Source organism: Cervus elaphus, chromosome 5 (assembly GCF_910594005.1).
Source record: "Cervus elaphus chromosome 5, mCerEla1.1, whole genome shotgun sequence".
In the NCBI taxonomy this organism is placed as follows: Eukaryota; Metazoa; Chordata; class Mammalia; order Artiodactyla; family Cervidae; genus Cervus; species Cervus elaphus.
This window is the reverse complement of record NC_057819.1, coordinates 68,024,827-68,044,852: the sequence shown is the minus strand read 5'-3', so window position 1 is coordinate 68,044,852 and position 20,026 is coordinate 68,024,827. Positions and strand designations below refer to the sequence as shown.

The following is a 20,026-nucleotide window of genomic DNA, read 5'->3' as shown; positions in this document are numbered from 1 at the left end:
ATACTGCTGTAAACTTCCCTCTTAGAAGTGTTTTGCTGTGTAACCATAGGTTTTGGATCATCATGCTTTTGTTGTCATTTTTCTCTATGCATATTTTATTTCCTCTTTGATTTCATCAGTGATCCATTGATTATTTAGTGGCACATTGTTTACAGAGTTTGTGTTTTTTACACTTTTTTTTTGCTGCAATTGATTTTTAATCTCATAGTATTGCAGTCAGAAAAGATGTTTGATATTATTTAAAAATTTTTAATTAACAATCATTAATTTGTGACCCAAGATGTGGACTATCCTGGAAAATGTTCTCTAGGCACTTGAGAGGAGAAGGAAATGGCAACCCACTCTAGTGTTCTTGCCTGGAGAATCCCAGGGACAGTGGAGCCTGGTGGGCTGCCGTCTATGGGGTCGCACAGAGTCGGAGACGACTGAAGTGACTTAGCAGCAGCAGCAGCAGCATGCACTTGAGAAGAAAGCATATTCTGCTGGTTTGGGATACAATGTCCTATGTTATTGTTGTTTAGTTGCTAAAACGTGTCCAACTCTTTTGCAACCCCATGTACTGTAGCCTGCCAGACTCCTCTGTCCATGGGATTTTCCAGGCAAGAATACTGGGGTGGGTTACCATTTCCTTCTCTAGGGGATTTTCTTGATCTAGGAATTGAGCCATGTTTCCTGCATTGCACAAGGGCTTCCCCTGTAGCTCAGTCAGTAAAGAATCTGCCTGCAGTGCAGGAGACCTGGGTTCAATCCTTGGCTTGGAAAGATCCCCTGGAGAAGGAAATGGCAACCCACTACAGTATCCTTTCCTGGAAAATCTCATGGACAGAGGAGTCTGGTGGGCTGCAGTCCATGGGGTTGCAAAGAGTTGGGCGCAACTGAACAACTAATACTTATTTCCTGCATTGCAGGTGGATTCTTTACTGCTGAGCCACACCTCTTGGGAAGCCCATGGATGTCTTATAAATACCAGTTAAGTCTATCTGATTTAATGCGTCATTTAAGGCTTGTGTTTCCTTATTAATTTTCTGTTTGGCTGATCTATCCTTTGGTATAAGTGAGTGTTAATGTCCCCCACTATTATTGTTGTACTGTTGATTTCCCCTTTTAAAATCATTAATATTTGTCTTATACATTGAAGTGCACCTATGTTGAATGCATATATATATTTACAGCTTTTACATATTCTTCTTGGATTAATCCGTTGATCATTATGTAGTTCTTCCTTGTCTCTTCTAGCAGTTTTTATTTTAAACTCTGTTTTGTCTGATATGAGTGCTGTTACTACAGCTTTTTTTTTTTTTTTTTTTGCTTTTTTTAAAAATTAATGTATTTATTATAATTAGAAACTAGTCACTTTACAATATCATGGTGGTTTTTGTCATACATTGACATGAATCAGCCATGGGTGCACATGTGTCCCCCTGTCCCCAACCCCCCGCCTCTCACCTCCCCATTCCATGCCATCCCTCTGGGTTGTTCCAGTACACCAACTTTGAGTGTCCAGTTTCATGAATTGAACTTGGACTGGTCATCTATTTCACATATGGTGATATACATGTTTCAATGCTAATCATCCCACCCTCACCGTTTCAAAAAGTCTGTGTCTATTTTGCTGTCTCACATATAAGGTCATTTTTACCATCTTTCTAAATTCTATATACATGCATTAATATACTGTATTGGTATTTTTCTTTCTGACTTACTTCACCCTGTATAATAGGCTCCAGTTTCATCCATCTTATTAGAACTGACTCAAATGCAGATTTCTGTTTGCATGGAATATGTTCTTCCTTCTCTCGTTTTTGGTCTGTATGTGTCTTTAGGCCTGAAGTGGGTATCTTATAGATAGCATATCTATAGGTCTTATTTTGTATCCATTCAGCCAATTTGCATCTTTTGTTTGGAACATTTAATCCGTTTACATTTAAGGTAATTATTGATATGTATGTTTCCTGTTGTTATTTTCTTCACTTCTTTGGGTTTGTTTTTGTAGGCCTTTTATTTTTCCTTCTTGTGTTTTTCCCCTAGAGAAGTTCCTCTAGAATTTGTTATAAAGCTAGTTTGATGGTGCTGAATTCTCTTAGTTATTACTTGTCAGTCAAGCTTTTCATTTCTCTGACAACTCTGACAGAGATCCTTGCTGAATAGAGTAATCTTGATTGTAGATTTTTTTCTCCCCTTTCATCACTTGAAATATATCCTGACATTCCCTTCTGGCATGCTGACTTTTTGCTGAAGAATAAGCTAATAACTTCCCTTGTGTGCTATTTGTTACTTTCCCTTTGTTGCTTTTAACACTTTGTATTTAATTTTTGTTAGTTTGATTATTATGTGTCTTGGTTTTTTTTTTTTTTTTTTTTTTTATTTATCCTGTATGGGACTTTCTGTGCTTCCTGAAGTTTGGTGGCTATTTTCTTTCCATGTTAATGAAGTTTTCAACTATAATCTCTTCAAATATATTCTCAGACCCTTTCTCTTTTTCTCAGACTACTATATTGCAAATGTTGCTGTATTTGATGTTTTCCTATGAGTCCGAGACTGTTCTCATTTCTTTTCATTCCTTTTTTGCCTTTATGTTCCACAGCACTTATTTTCACCATTGTATCTTCCAACTCACTTACGCATTCTTCTGCATCAGTTATTCTGTTATTGATTTTTTCTAGAGTAAAAAAAAATACTTTCAGTATCTTATTTTTAGTATTTTTTATTTACCATTTTATTTCTTTCAGTCATTTTATTTTTTATCACTGTTTGCTTTATTTAGCTCTTTAAGTCTTTGTTAAACATTTCCTGTATCTTCTCAGTTTAGGCCTCCATTCCATTTCCAGTATCTTGGATGACAGTTATTGTCATTACTCTGAGTTGTTTATCAGGTAGATTGCCTATTTCCTCTTCATTTATTTGATCTGTAGGTTTTGTCTTGCTTCAAGTGCATTCTTGAGGCTGTTCTGTGAAGGAAAAGTACTGGTCAATGGGCATCATAGAGCTAGCAATTGATGCATTGCTGATAGTATTGCCAAAAATCACATGCAAAATGTTTAGGTTGATACTTTGCCTTAGTGTTTGCTTGCAAGTGTAAGTGATTTTCAGAAATAAATCTATTCTTGGTCACATAGATTTTAGAGCATCACAAATCTTATAAGCAAAGCAGTAGATTTATTGTGATTATTTTTAAGTTACTTCTCCCCCTACAGCTTTTGACATTTATAAGAAACTCAATTCTATCCTAAACATGAGTTTCTAGGTTTGGCATTGCACTTGCTTCTTGGCACAGCATCATGTCACTATTTTTTTAAATGAGCATGATAACGTAGATACATAAATGGGAGCTTAGAACCAAATCAAAATTCGGAATCAACTGAAAGAACCAACAGGCTGACAAGGAAGCTTGGCATGCTGCAGTCCAGAGGGTCGCAAAGAGTTGGACAAGACTAAGCAACTGAACTGAACTGAACTGAGCTGAACTGAATTGAACAGGCTGACATTCAAATATCAATGGATCCCCATTCACATTTTCTCATTGCAATATTTATTTTAAAAATCTAAGTTACTGTCACATTAAGCAATATCAGTTTAATTTCCATTCAGGCAACTTTCATAAATACTTTGATTTTAATTTTGTTTACCTCCTAATAACTTTATCCTTGAACATATCCTTTAAAATCAATGCTATTCAAATATTTATCTCCACTCATCCTTCCTCTTCATAAAAAATTTTAAGACCAGGAGAGACTACAACTGTTAGGTATCATTACATAAAGTTAGCGAAAATATTTTAATTTCTAAGTTTCACTTTCATTTAGATCTTTAATCCATTTTGAGCTTATTTTTGTGTATGGTATTAGAAAGTGTTCTAACTTCATTCTTTTACAAGTGGTTGACCAGTTCTCCCAGCACCACTTGTTAAAGAGGTTGTCTTTTCTCCATTGTATATTTGTGCCTCCTTTGTCAAAGATAAGGTATCCATAGGTGCGTGGGTTTATCTCTGGGCTTTCTATTTCCTTCTGGTGATCTATATTTCTGTCTTTGTGCCAATACCATACTGTCTTGATGACTGGAGCTCTGTAGTATAGCCTGAAGTCAGGCGGGTTGATTCCTCCAGTTCCACTCTTCTCTCTCAAGATTGCTTTGGCTATTTGAGGTTTTTTGTATTTCCATACAAATTGTGAAGTTATTTGTTCTAGTTCTCTGAAAAATACCGTTGGTAGCTTGATAGGGATTATATTGAATCTATAGATTGCTTTGGCTAGTATACTCATTTTCACTATATTGATTCTTCCAATCCATAAGCATGGTATATTTCTCCATCTATTTGTGCCCTCTTTGATTTCTTTCATCAGTGTTTTATAGTTTTCTATGTATAGGTCTTTTGTTTCTTTAGGTAGATTTATTCTTAAGTACTTTATTTTTTTTTGTTGCAATGGTGAATGGAATTGTTTCCTTAACTTCTCTTTCTCCTAGAGGAAAACATAGGCAAAACACTCTCTGACATAAATCATAGCAAGATCCTCTATGACCCACCTCCCAGAGTAATGGAAATAAAAGCAAAAATAAACATATGGGACCTAATTAAACTTAAAAGATTTTTCACAATCAAGGAAACTATAAGCAAGGTAAAAAGATGGCCTTCAGAATGGGAGAAAATAATAGCAAATGAAGCAACTGGCAAAAATTAATCTCAAAAATATACAAGCAATTCCTGTAGCTCAATTCCAGGAAAATAAGTGACCCAATCAAAAAATGGACCAAAGAACTAGACAGACATTTCTCCAAAGAAGACATACAGATGGCTAACGAACACATGAAAAGATGCTCAACATCACTCATTATCAGATAAATGCAGATCAAAACCACAATGAGGTAGTATCTCACACAGGTCAGAATGGTTGCTATCAAAAAGTCTACAAACAATAAATGCTGGAGAGGGTGCAGAGAAAAAGGAACCCTCTTACACTATTGGTGGGAATGCAAACTAGTACAGCCACTATGGAGAAGAGTGTGGAGATTTCTTAAAGAACTGGAAATAGAACTGCCATACGACCCAGTAATCCCATTGCTGGGCATATACACAAAAGAAACCAGAATTGAAGGAGACACGTGTACCCCAATGTTCATCACAGCACTGTTTACAATAGCCAGGACATGGAAGCAACCTAGATGTCCATCAGCAGACAAATGGAGAAGAAAGCTGTGGTACATATACACAATGAAATATTACTCAGCTATTTTTAAAAAAATGCATTTGTATCAGTTCTAATGAGGTGGATGAAACTGGAGCCTATTATACAGAGCGAAGTATGTCAGGAAGAAAAACACCAATACAGTATATGAACACACATATATGGAATTTAGAAAGATGGTAACAATGACCCTATATGCGAGACAGCAACAGAGACGCAGATGTAAAGAACAGACTTTTGGACTCTGTGGGAGAAGGCGAGGGTGGGATGATGTGAGAGAATAACATTGAAACATGTATGTTATCATATGTGAAATAGATCATCAGCCCAGGTTCTATGCATGAGACAGGGTGCCCAAGGCTGATGCACTGGGATGACCCTGAGGGATGGGATGGGGAGGGAGTTGGGAGGGAGGGTCAGGATGGGGAACACGTGTACACCCATGGCTGATTCATGTAAATGTATTGCAAAAACCACCCCAATATTATAAAGTAATTAGCCTCCAATTAAAAAGAAAAAAATACCAAAAAAAAAAAAAAATTCTAAGTTGATATTACATTCTAGATATCCATATTTGATTTTTCTCAAGCTAAGCTACTTTAACTTTAATCCATCCAAGTGGAACAGTTATTTTACCATGTAACTGGAAAAACAGTTTCTGATCAGGTTTGCAGGAAAAGACATGCACTCAGACAAGTTAAATCAATCCCAATTGTTAGCTAATCTAGGACTCTTTTCATTGCACCATAGTACATCTTCCCTGAAACAGGTTACTTAAAATTTCAGGTTGACAAAGATCTTCAACAATATGTGGGTATTTGTATTTGTTTCTCATACCTAGCCTTTTGTGTTCTGACACTAATGATTGAAGAGAAAAGTTGTTCCTCACAAATGCAGAGATTTTAGTTTTTAAGAAGGGATTACTTTTTAAGGGAATACATTTTGTTTTCCTTAACACACAGAGAGAGCCCTAGATTTGAAGAATCAGATACCACCCCCATTAAGTCACTCCCTGACAAACTCACACTGGAAATCAGGAAAGCAGATGCTGAGTCCTTTTGGTCCACCTCATGCATGGCAAGGAGGATGACGTGGGAACAATCACCTCTAAACAGAAGATACACAGTTTTTCAAGTAACTTTTCATGAATAGTGAATAATTCATTTTATTCAGTGCTTTACACAGTTTCAGCAATTTAACAACCCATGGCTGTTTTCATCCAGAAACTGAGTAAATTGCCCTATATCATATAGTGATTGAAAAGAGGAGCCAGAAATTAAAATCCAAGAAGGTCACTTTCTCAGCACAAGTGTTTAAATCTTACTCTACTCTTTGTCTCCTACTCCAGAATTGGTGATATCAAAGGTCAAGTACTCAGTGACTTTGTTTAATTCTTTTATGTTTTAGCATCTCTATACATTTTCTATATATTTACATCATAATTGTGACAACATATTTTACAATAAGCCAACTACTTCTTTTATTAATTTATGGACTTTAGGCAAATAAGTTAATTGCAATCTTCCATTAATAACACATTATAATTATTGGTTGATGTTTTCGTTATTCAGTTATTCTGTCAGGTCTGACTCTTTGTGACCCCATGGTCTGCAGTAGGCCAGGTTCCCCTGTTCGCCGTTATATCTGGGCATTGCTCAAATTCATGTTCATTGAGTCAGTGATGTTTCCTAACCATTTCATCCCCTGCTACCTCGTCCCCCTTTTGCCTTCAGTCTTTCCCTGCATCAGGGTCTTTTCCAATGAGTTGGCTCTTTGTATCAGGTGGCGAAAGTATTAGAGCTTAAGCTTCAGCATCAGTCCTTCCAATTAATAGTCAGGGTTGATTTACTTTAGGATTGACTGATTTTATCTCCTTGCCATCCAAACAACTCTCAAGAGTCTTCTTCAGCACCACAATTCAAAAACATCAATTATTCCGTGCTCAGCCTTCTTGATGGTACAACTCTCATATCGGTACGTAACTACTGAAAAAAACATAGTTTTGACTATAAGGACATTTGTCAGGAAAGTGATGTCTCTGCTTTTTAATACTCTGTCTAGGTTTTTCAGAGTTTTACTGTCATCACTGCAGCCATCATGTGCAGTGATTTTGAAGCTGAGGAATATAAAATCTGCTTTCCCTCCCTCTATTTGCAATGAAGTGATGGAACCAGATGCCATGATCTTCGTTTTTTTGTGTTGAGTTTCAAGATAGCTCTTTCACTCTCCTCTTTCACCATCATTAAGAGGCTATTTAGTTCCTCTTCACTTTCTGCCATTAGAGTTGTATCACCTGCATATCTGAGGTTGCTGATATTTCTCCTAGCAGTCTTGATTCCAACTTGTGATTCATTCATCCCTGCATTTCTCATAAATAAAACAAGCAGGATGACAGTCTTATTGTACGCCTTTCCCAATTTTGAGCCATCAGTTGTTCCACGTCTGTTTGTAACTGATGCTTCTTGACCTGTATACAGGTTTCTCAGGAGACAGGGAAGGTGGTCTGGTATTCCCATCTCTTGAAGAATTTTCCACAGTTTGTTGTGATCCACACTGTCTAAGGCTTTAGCTTAGTCAATGAAGCAGAAGTAGATGCTTTTTCTGGAATTCGCTTGCTTTCTCTATGATCCCACAGATGCTCACAATTTGATCGCTGATTCCTCTGCCTTTTCTAAACCCAGCTTGTACATCTGTACGTTCTTGGTTTGCATACTGCTGAAGGCTGGCTTGAAGGATTTTTGAGCATAAACTTACTAGCATGTGAAATGAGCACAATTGTATGGTAGCTGGAACATTCTTTGGTATTGACCTTCTTTGGGATTAGAATGAAAACTTACTTTTTCCAGTTCTATGGCCACTGCTGAGTTTCCAAATCTGCTGACACATTGAGTGCAGCACTTTCACAGCATCGTCTTTTAGGATTTTAAATAGATCAGATGGAATTTCATCACCTCCACTAGGTTTGTTCATATAATGCTTCCTAAGGCCCACTTGACTTCTCACTCCAGAAATGTCTGACTCTAGGTGAATGACCACACCATTGTGGTTATCTGGGTCACTAAGCCTTTTTTTTTTTTTTTTTTAATAATTCTGAGTATTCTTGTCACCTCTTTTAATCTCTTCTGTTTGTTTGTTGTTTGTTTGTTTGTTTTAAGACAAATTTAACCTCATGTTTATTAAGTCTGTTGGCACGTTTTGGCAAGAAAAAAATTCATTTTTTCTCCAATAGCCTCAGGATGTAATCCAAGCTCTATATAGATCAGCTTCAGGCAGTCCATGTTCTTCCAATTTACAAACTGAGTTCCATTTCTCATTACTCCCCCGTGTTTCATTCTAAGCCAATCTCCACCTATCTTTATAGTTTTTTTTTTTTTTTTCCATTTATTTTTATTAGTTGCAGGCTAATTACTTTACAATATTGTAGTGGTTTTTGTCATACATTGACATGAATCAGCCATGGATTTACATGTGTTCCCCATCTTGATCCCCAATCTCTTCTGCTCTGTTAGGTCCTTACCACTCTGTCCTTTATTGTGCCCATCTTTGCAAGAAACATTCCATTGATATCTCCAATTTTTTTAAGAGATCTCTAGTCTTTCCCATTACTGTTTTCCTCTATTTCTTTGTTATGTTTGTTTAAGCAGACCTTCTTATCCCTCCTTGCTATTCTCTGGAACTCGGCATTTTGTTGGGTATATCTTTTCCTTTCTCCCTTGCTCTTTGCTTCTATTCTTTCCTCAACTACTTACAAAGCCTCTTCAAACAGCCACTCTGCCTTCCTTGGTGCAGGGCTCTCTTTTTCACATGTTATGTAGTAACAAATTGCTTTTCTTCACAATAAAATAATATGTATTAAATGTGCTAATCTTGTGAAAAATATTTGTAGATTTTCTAAAATTTAACTAACTTTTCATTCTAGGTATATTAATTTGTACTATATTATATGAGGTTATATGAGTCTAGGTTTATTATCTCCCTTCCCCCTTGCTGGTTTCAGATTACTGTTATTTTCGTAAGCTTTTTTCCAACAATTTTTGTGAGTAAAATGGGCTTGCAAATTTCCTTTTTATTTCTCACCCTATCGAATGCATGGGAAAGTATTCCTAGTTTGCTCTTTAGACAGTTTATATAAGATTAGGATAATTTGCTTCTTAAAAGGCTAATAAACCATCTTATAAAGTATTTTGATCCTTGTGCTTTTTTATATAGGAAAGTTTTAATTACTGCCACAAGTTCATTAATAATTATAACAATGTCCAAATTTTTTATTTATTATTGTCAATTTTAGTGTCATATTTTTCTGTAAATTTACTCACTTAGTCTAAGCTTTCAAATTTATTTGCCAAGTTATTGACTATATCCTAATATTGTCTTTTTATTCTCTTGTATCTGTATGCCCCTCTTTTAACTGTAATCTTACTCATTTATACTTTTAGTCTAGAGCTTAGCTAAGCTATTCCATGGTACTCATTTTTTGTGGTCAAGTAGACTACAGGGTCCTAAAACTGATACCAGTCCCTCATGCAAATGAAGCACATGTCCTGGATAGCAATGCAAGTTCACAAGCAAATGGAAGTTCTTGACATGACTCCCCAACCGTCCTTGTTATCAACAGTCTCCCTACCTCCCAGGGCTTGTTTACCTTATGTGCTTCTTAGATATGACCCTTGGGACTTACCAAAACCAGGCTCTTTTTTTAATTGATCAAATCATAATAAAGGCATGCACCCTAGGTCATGTCTTTCTGTCTGCATCCTGTTTAACTTCCCTATATGGCCACTCCAGAGATGTCTGGACTTCCTCCAAGACCCATTAGTAATAGACTTCTGTTTTGGATCTTCTCGTGATCTATTGTTGAACCCTGGCTTCCCATCCATCACACCGTGCTCCATTTAACAGGTGTCGAGTTAACAAAGTCCTAACTCCTTCTTAAAATTTTTCCTTCCTAGTCTTACAAAGATTCAATTAAAATAAATAAATAAATACATTTATCTTTTGTTGATCTCTCTAATGTATTCTTATTTTTCTTTTATTAATTTCATATCATATATTTATTTCATTCCTTCAAATACCATTGGATTTACTCCATGGCTTTTCTCCCCTAACTTAAACTGGACACCTTATTAATTTTCAGTCTTTTTTTAAATGTAAGTACTTAAGGCTATAATTTTCCTTTATATCATAAATTTCACTGCCCTCCAAACATTTATATATATATATATATGTCTATTTTTTTTTCAGTTATAAGTATGTTTTACTATTATATTTTCTTTTAACATGTGGGTTATTTAAACATATATTTTTTAATTTTTTAATTTTTAGGAATTTTGAGGTAAACAAGATATTTTTATTTGTTTATTCATTTATTTTTATTTGTTCTTTCAACAGTGTATTGTAATTTTTTGCATACAATTCTTTTGTCTGTTTATAGGCTTATGGCTATTTATTTTAATCTTCTTGTTTCAATGGTGAATGGGATTGTTTCCTTAATTTCTCTTCTGATTTTTCATTATTAATTATAGAAATGCTGGGGGTTTCTGTGTATTAATATTATATCCTCTGACTTTACTGTATTCATTGATTACCTCTAGTAATTTTCTGGTGGCATCTCTAGGGGTTTCTATGTATAGTAGTATGTTGTCTGCAGTGAAAGTTTTACTTCTTTTCCAATCTAGATTCCTTTTATTTCTTTTTCTCCTCTAATTATTACTGCTAGGACTTCAAAAACTACTGAATAATAGTGGCAAGAGTGGGCACACTTGTCTTGTTCTTGATCTTAGAGGAGATTCTTTCAGTTTTTCACTGTTGTCAATAATGTTTGCTGTGAATTTGTCATATATGGCCTTCATTATGTATGCTTATTTCATGGAGAGTTTTTACCATAATTGGTATTAAATTTTGTCAAAATCTTTTTCTACATCTATTCAGATGACTTTATGTTTTTATTTTTCAATTGCTAGTATGCTGTGTCACATTGATTGATTACATAAATTGAATAAACCTTGAATCCCTGTAATAAACCTCACTTGATCATGGTGCATGATCCTTTAAATGTGTTGTTGGATTCTGTTTACTAGAAGTTTGTTGAAGATTTTGTGTCTATGTTCATCAGAGATATTGGTCTGTACTTTTCTTGTTTTGTGATATCTTCGTGTGGTTTTGGTATCAGGGTGATAGTGGCCTCATAGAATCAGTTTGGGAGTTTTCCTTCCATTGTGATTTTCTGAAAGAGTTTGAGCAAGATAGGTGTTATTTCTTCTCTAAACATTTGTTAGAATTCACCTGTGAAGCTATCTGACCCTGGGATTTCATTTTCTGAAAGAATTTTGGTCACAGTTTCTATTTTAATTTTGGTTCAGTTGAAAGGCTATACTTTTTCAAAGATTTTGTCTATTTCTGCCATGTTGTCCATTTTTTAAAGTTGCTCTTAACAGTCTCTTTTATTTCTGTGTTGTCTATTGTAATTTCTCCATTCTCGTTTCTAATTCTTCTGATTTGAATCTTCTCCCTTTTGTTTTTGATGAGTCTAGCTGATAGTGGGTCAATTTTGTTTATCTTCTCAAATAACCAGCTTTTAGTTTTGTTTATCTTTGCTCTTCTCTCCTTCGTTTCTTTTTTACTTATTTCTGCTTTGATTCTTATGATTTATTCTAATGTCGAATATTTTTTGATCTTTTTAATTGTTTTAGGTGTGAGGTTAGGTTGCTTATTTGATGCTTTCCTTGTTTTTTGAAGTAGGATTTTATTGCTATAAAGTTAGTTCTTAGTTCTTTCCCCTGCTTTTACGGCATCTCAGATGTTTTGGGTTGTCATGTTTTTATTGTCATTTGTTTTTAGGTACTTTTTGATTTCCTCTTCAATTTCTTCAGTGATTTCTTGATTATTCTGAAGTATATTGGTTAGCCTCCATGTGTTTGTGTTTTTTACAGGTTCATTTCCTGTAGAAAAATGCTTAATACACTTTCAATTTATAAAAATCTGCTGAGTTTTGATTTGTGACCCAATATGTCATCTATTCTCAAGAATATTTCATGTGCATTTGAAAAAAAAAAAAAAAAACTATATCCCATTGTTTTTGGATGAAATGTTCTGTAGATATCAATTAGGTGCATTGGGTCCAATTTAAGGCCTGTTTTTCCTTATTAATTTTCTATGTGGATGATCTGTGATCTATCCATTGGTGTGAAGTGAGTGGAGTGTTACATTTCTCACTATTATTGTGCTATTGTCAATTTCTCCTTTTACACATTTTAGCATTTGGCTTATGTATTTAGGTGGTCTTATGTTGGGTACATATATATTTATAATTTTGTCTTCTTCTTGGATTGATTCCTTGATCATTATAGAGTGTCCTTCCTTGTCTCTTGTAATGATCTGTATGTTAAACTTTATTTTATCTGATATCAGTATTGCTTCTCCCACTTTCTTTTGATTTCCAATTGCATGGAATATCTTTACACAGTCTCTCATTCTCAGTCTGTATGCATCCTTAGGTTTGAAATGGGTCTCTTGTAGACAGCATATAGAGGGGTATGTTTCTGTGTCCATTTTACCAGCCTCTCTCTTTTGGTTGGAGATTTTAATCCATTCACATTTGCTGTAATTATTGATATGTATGTTTCTACTACCATTTACTTTGTTGATCTGGGCTTTTTGTAGTTTTTTGTTTTTGTAGGTTTTCTCTTGAAAGTTCTATGTCCCCATTTAAATGATTTAGTTTTAATTTTTATTGTGATATAGTTGATAATATATGTTTCAGATGTACAGCATGGTGATTCACAATTTTTAAAATGTATTCCGTTTATAATTATTATAAAATATTGGCTACATGTATGTGTTTTATCCCTGTAGTTTATTCATTTTATACATAGTAGTTTATACCTCTTAGTCATCTACCCCTATCTTTCCCCTCCCCTCCCCCTCCCACTAGTTTGTTCTGTGAGTCTGTTTCTTTTTTGCTATGTTCACTAGTTAGTGTTATTTTTTAGATTCCATATTAAGTGATATTATACATAATTTTCTCCCTGACTTATTTCACTGAGCATAGTACCCCCCCAACCTATCCATATTGTTGCAAATGGCCTAATCTCATTCTTCTTTATGGTTTAGTAGCATTCTACTGTACATATACACCACATTTTCATTATCCACTCATCAGCTGATGGACACTTAGGTTGCTTCTGTATCTTAGCGATTGTAAACAGTGCTGCTATGAACACTGTAGTGCAGGTATCTTTTGAATTGCTGTTTTCTTTGGGGAGGGGTATATATATATCCAGGAGTGTAATTGCTCAGTCCTATGGTAGTACTATTTTTAATTTTTTTAGAAACCCCCATGTTGTTTCAACAGTAATGTACAAGGGTTTCTTCTTCTCCACATTATTGGCATCACTTTTATTTGTGGTCTCTTTAATGATGGCTGTTCTGATAGGTACGAGATGATATCTCATTGTGGGTTTGATTTGCATTTCTGTGATGGTGAGTTATGTTGCACATCTTTTCATGTATCTATTGATTATCTATACGTCTTTGCAGAAATGTCTATTCAGGTTCTCTGCCTCTCTGCCTATTTTTTAATTGAGTAAATTGGTTTTTATGTTGAGTTTTATGAGTCCTTTGTATATTTAAAATATTAACCCCATATTGCCTTTATTTTTGCAAATATCTTCTCCTTATTCACTGAGTGGCCTTTTTGTTTTGTTCAAGGATTCCCTTGCTGTGCCAAAGCATTTTAGTTTGGTGTAGCCCCATCTGTTTACTTTTGCTTTTGTTGCCCACTTCTTGAGGAGAAAATTCAAAAACATTTTTGCTGAGATAAATGTCAATGAACTTACTATATTTGCTTTCTTCTAGGAGTTTTATATGGTTTCAGGAATTACTTTTAAGCTTTTAATCCATCTGTACTTTGTTTTTGTATATGGTGTGAGAAAGTAGTCCAGTTTGATTTTTTATTTTTTTAATTTAATTTTATTTTATTTCCCATTTATTTTTATAAGTTGGAGGCTAATTACTTTACAATATTGTAGTGGTTTTTGCCATATATTGACATGAATCAGCCATGGAGTTACATGTATTCCCCATCCTGACCCCCCCTCCCACCTCCCTCTCCACCCGATCCCTCTGGGTCTTCCCAGTGTACCAGGCCGGAGCACTTGTCTCATGCCTCCAACCTGGGCTGGTGATCTGTTTCACCCTTGATAATATACATGTTTCAATGCTGTTCTCTCGAAACATCCCACCCTCGCCTTCTCCCACAGAGTCCAAAAGTCTGTTCTGTACATCTGTGTCTCCTTTTCTGTTTTGCATATAGGGTGTTACCATCTTTCTAAATTCCATATATATGCGTTAGTATATTGTATTGGTCTTTATCTTTCTGGCTCACTTCACTCTGTATAATGGGCTCCAGTTTCACCCATCTCATTAGAACTGATTCAATGAATTCTTTTTAATGGCTGAGTAATATTCCATGGTGTATATGTACCACAACTTCCTTATCCATTCATCTGCGATGGGCATCTAGGTTGCTTCCATGTCCTGGCAGTTATAAACAGTGAAAGAGACACATGCACCCCAGTGTTCATCCCAGTTTGATTTCTTAACATGTGGCTATCCAGTTTTCCAAATGCTATTTCTTGAAAAGCTGTCTTTTCCACATTGTTTATGTTTGCCTCCTATGTTGTAGATGAATTGGCGACAGAAGTGTGAGTGTATTCCTGGTTTCTTTTCATTGATCCATTGTTCTATGTGTCTGATTGTGCCAGTGTCATACTGTTTTGATTATTGTAGCTTTGATTCCTTGAAACCAAGGAATGCCATAATTACAGCTTTGTTCTTCTTTCCCATGATTGTTTGATTATTTAGATTCTTTTTTGTTGCCAAGCAAATTTTAAATGATTTGTTCTAATTCTGTGAAAAATGCCATTGTAATTTTTTATTGAAATTGCATTGAATTTTTAGATTGCCTGGAATATTATGGTTTTTAACAATAAATTCTTCAATTATAAGTTTTTAACCTCCAAGGTTAGCTTTATTTCTAGATTTTTTTTTCTTTTTGTTGCAACTCTAGGTGGAATTGTTTACTTACTTTCTCTTTCTGATAGTTACTTTTGAGTGTATAAAACTTCATAGATTTCTGTGTGCTAATTTTGTATCCTGCAACTTTACTAATTTCATTTATTACTATGATAGTTTTTTGGTGGTTTTAGGATTTTCTGTAGAGTATCACATAATCTGCAAACAGTTTTACTTCTTGCCTTCTAATCTGACTGTCTTTTATTTGACTTGTCTGACTAGGATGCCCCATACTATGCTGAATATCAAGGGCAAGAAAAGGCATGCTTGTCTTGTTCCTGACTTCAGAAGTGCTTAATGCTGTTTTGGCTGTAAGATTGTCACTTATGACCATTATTATATTGAGATATGTTTCTTCAATACCCAAATTTTGGGAGTTTTTATCAATAAAGGGATGCTGAATTTTATCTAAAGTTTTTCCCACAGTGTTTTCTTACTGAATTTCTGTCTGGATGATCTATCCATTGTTGTAAGTGGAGTGTTAAAGCCCCGTGCTATTATTATATTACTGTCAATTTCTTCTATTAAGCTTGTTAATACTTTCATTTGAATTTAGGATGCATCTCTATTACAATGTTATAAATTTTTCTAAGATTCATTATTTTATCATTATGTGATATCCTTCTTTGTCTCTTGTTACAGTCCTTTTTTAAAATCTATTTTGTCTAATATAAGTATTTTTACCCCAGATTTCTTTTAATTTCCATTTTCATGCACTACCTTTTCCCCTCCTCTTGCTTTTAATCTTTATGTGTTTTTAGATTGTAAAATTGGTGGTCTCTTATAGACAACATATAGATGGATCATGTCTTTTTATCATTCATCTACTATTTGCCTTTTGACTGGAGCATTTAATACTTTACATTTAAAGTTTTTATTAATAGATATGTATTGTCATTTTGTTAATTATTTTTAGGTTGTTTATATAGTTCTTTTTTTCCCTTTCTTTCTTTTTTTTTTTTTTATTCTCTTCCCTTGTCATTTGAAGATTATTGGCAGTTTTATGTTTGGATTATTTTCTTTGTGTGTGTGTAACATAGGTTTTTGGTTTATAAATGTGGTTACCATGAGGTTCATATATAGCAATATATATGTATATATATTAATATAATCATTTTAAGTTGATGATCTCTTGTTTGAACACGTTCTAAAATCCCTATATATTTACTCACTTCCATGACATTTAATATTTTTGATATATTTTGTGTATTTTGGTTAGTATATCTCTTGACCACTTATTGTGAATGTAGATGCTTTTTTACTTCAGTTGCCTTTTAATCTTCCTTTTAGTTTTACAAGTGCTTGATAGCTACTTTTCTGTGTATTTTCTTTCCCAACGGGATTTTTTCATTTGTGATTTTCATATTTCTAATTGTGGTCCTTTCTTTTTCTCTCAGAAAAGTTTATCTAACATTTCTTGCCAGGCTGTTTTAGTGGCACTGTATTCTTTTAGCTTTTACTTGTCTATAAAACTATCTCTCCTTCAAATTTGAATGATGCATTTGTGGGTTGGGCATTCTTGATTGTCTTGGTTGTAAGTTTTTTCCTCTAACCACTTTAAATATATTGTGCTACTCCCTTCTGGTCTGCAATTTTTGCTGAGAAGTTAAGTAATAGTATTATGGTACTCCATTGTACATAACTGTTGCTTTTCTCTTGCTGCCTTTAAGATCATGCCCTTATGTTTAATTTTTACTTTTTAATTGCAGTGTGTCTTTGCATGGACCTCTTCATGTTTAGCTTGTTTGGAAACTCTGTGCTTCCTGGACTTGATGTCTGTCTCTTTTACCAATTTTTAGGGAAGTTTTCAGCTATTAATTCTTCAAATAAGTTCTCTGCTCCTCTGTCTTCTTCTTTTGGGACTCTTATAATGCAGATGTTAGTAAGCTTGTTGTTATCTAAGAGATCTCTTAAACTATAGTCATTTTTTGTTTTTGTTTTTGTTTTATTCCACGTCCAGCTTGGGTAATCTCTAATACTCTGTCTCCCATTTAACTAATCCATTTCTCTCTATCATCTAATCTACTATTGATTCTGTCTAGTGTATATTTTAGTTATTGCTATATTTTCTCACTCTTTGCTAAAATTCTCCATATGAATTCTTTTTGTGTGTTCACTGAGCATATTTATGATCATTATCTTGAACTCATTACCAACTAGATTGCTTATCTCCATTTCATTTAGTTCTTTTTCTGAGGTTTTGCCTTGTTCCATGGTTTAAAATATGTTCCTCTTGCCTCCTCACTTTGCTTAATTCTCTGATTATTTCTATGTATTGGGTAGGTCAGTTATGGTTCCTGATCTTGGAGAAGTAACCTTATTACGGAGGGTCTCTCTGAGATGCTCTTCAACATCAGTAAGTTGGTCTGACCCAGGCTCATTTCAAATTACTGCCTCTGTACTGGGTCTCAGAGCATGTGAGATTTTTTTGTGTGCCCCTTAAGAGTGGAGTCTCAGTTACAGACAGCCCTCTGGTCTGTATAACAATAATAATGTGAGCCCCTCTGGTTTTCAAAGCCAGGTGTTCTGGGGGCTTGTCTTCCTAGTGTAAGATTCCAGGCTGGGAAGTTCAAGGTTAGGCTTGGACCCTTCACTCTTTGGGGAAAACCTCTGCAATTGTTAATTATTGTCCCATTTGAGGATCACATACCTGGGGGCATGGGTCTTGACTATACTGTCTCCACCTCTCTTCCCTGTCTTGCTGTGATTCCTTTTTTCTCTTTTATATTTTTCAGTTCAGTCGCTCAATCATGTCCAACTCTTTGCGACCCCATGGACTGTAGAACACCACGCCTCCCTATCCATCACCAACGCCTGGAATTTACTCAAACTCATGTCCATTGAGCTGGTGATGCCATCCAACCTTCTCATCCTCTGTTGTCCCCTTCTTCTCCTGAAAGGTTGTTGCTGAATCATGCAAAGACATCAGGGTTCTTGGCCTCCAGAGGAGAAGAATTCGATCCGGGGCCAGAGATGAGGCTGGAACGCTCAGAGCTTTTGTGTAATAAAGTTTTATTAAAGTATAAAGGAGATAGAGAAAGCTTCTGACATAGACATCAGAAGGGGGTAGAAAGAGTACCCGCTTGCTAGTGTTAGCAATGGAGTTATATACTTTCTAATGAATCCAAAGACGGTCTGGAGGTTGTAAAGGCCTCACCAGACCTACTCCCCTAATTTATGTTTTAAGATAACAGAATTAGCCAGAGGGTTTAATCCAGAGACTGTCCTCAAGCAGGACAATTATATAACATTATTGTTATATAATCCTAAGGAATATAGAGGGAAGAAAAAGTAAAAAGTTTGTCCTTTCTTCCTCCTTGAGTATTCCAGACCACTCTCCTTGGGGACCCCTAGGCTTCCTGTCAACCTGCCTAGGAAATGACTCTTTCATCCCCTCCGCCCCCCTTTTTTAAAGAAGAATTATGCTGCCAAGGGAAAGGGGCATCGTTTTCATTCCATAACTACTTCCTGCTGTTTAGGGGCATGATCCCTAAATTGTTAAGACAACATATTCTCCTAACCCCCATATTGAAGGTCTCTGATCCAGGGGCCCAAGTAATAGTTGGAGGAGGCTGTGGCACTCATAGGAGCTCAGATAACTATTTGTAAATTAAAATATTTTAGATGGTTAGAAAACCCCATTATACAGTTACAATATAAGGCAAAATAGTCATCAAAATGAAAAGTCACATTATGTCAATAGTTATAGAAGTCCATCTTGGGGTTGTTAGATGTCAACAGTTTAAGAAGAGGCATCACATGCGATTGTTGAAGGTATTTGCAGACTTGGAGAAAGTCCTTTCCTTGAAGTGGAGATGTCCACCACAGGAAGCCTTCCACTGATGAAGAGGGGAGTGCTCCACAGACCCAGCAGTTAGACCGATTATGAAATGCAGCATAGGAGTGAGCTCAGGACAGGAAGGCGTTGTCTTGAGGATAAAATGGCAGACTCAGGATTTTTGGAGTCAGCAGAAGTAGGCTCACATAGATTATCAGGCCCATCTGAAAAGTACAAAGTCAGAGCATAGGAAGTAAAGACATAAAATGAAATCACTTAGTTCTGGTCAGGGTGCCACCTCTTACCTTGAGTGTGATGTACCCACGAATCAATTCCTGGCACTTTGACAGCTGTGGGAGAAGAAAGAATAACCTGGTAAGGGCCTTCCCAGAGGAGCTCGAGGGATGGACCCCCAGACCCCAGTGATTTTATGAGGCCTTCAGTTCCTGGCTCAAATAGAGGCTTGCTTGACTCAGAGGCTAGGTCAGGAGTCATCTCCCGGAGTTCTGTTAATGACTGTTGAAAAGCTGAGAGCTGAGTTACATAATTAGTTAATTCCAAGGCTTCAGAGTCTATAACAGTTTCGGTGCATAAGAAAGGCCTTCCATAAATACATTCAAAGGGGGACAGCCCCTCCTTTTTGGGAGCAGTTTGAGCCCTCATTAAAGCTATGGGTAGGACTTTAATCCAATTGTCCTGTGTCTCTTGAGTTAATTAGCGCAATGTCTTTTGATAATGTCATTAGCTTTTTCAACCTTTCCTGAGGATTGGGGTCTCCAGGAACAGTGTAAGTGATATTCTATTCCTAGAGCTTTAGACACCCCCTGCGTTACAGCAGCTTTAAAGGCGGAGTCATTGTCACTCTGAAGGCTCCTGACAGTCCAAACCTGGGGATAATTTCATGGATTAAAATCTTTATAACCTCCTTAGCCCACTCACTTGGAGAAGGAAATGGCAACCCACTCCAGTGTTCTTGCCTTGAGAATCCCAGGGATGG

General features: G+C 35.7%; 1 long non-coding RNA gene across 1 annotated transcript; it reads left to right on the top strand.

Moving 5' to 3' along the window:
- The first annotated feature begins 203 nt into the window (after positions 1–203).
- LOC122693345 lies at positions 204–19,094 on the top strand. Its single transcript, XR_006340884.1, has 3 exons — positions 204–215; positions 17,769–17,772; positions 18,964–19,094. It is a non-coding gene; the product is annotated as an uncharacterized LOC122693345 (long non-coding RNA).
- The last annotated feature ends 932 nt before the right edge of the window (positions 19,095–20,026 follow it).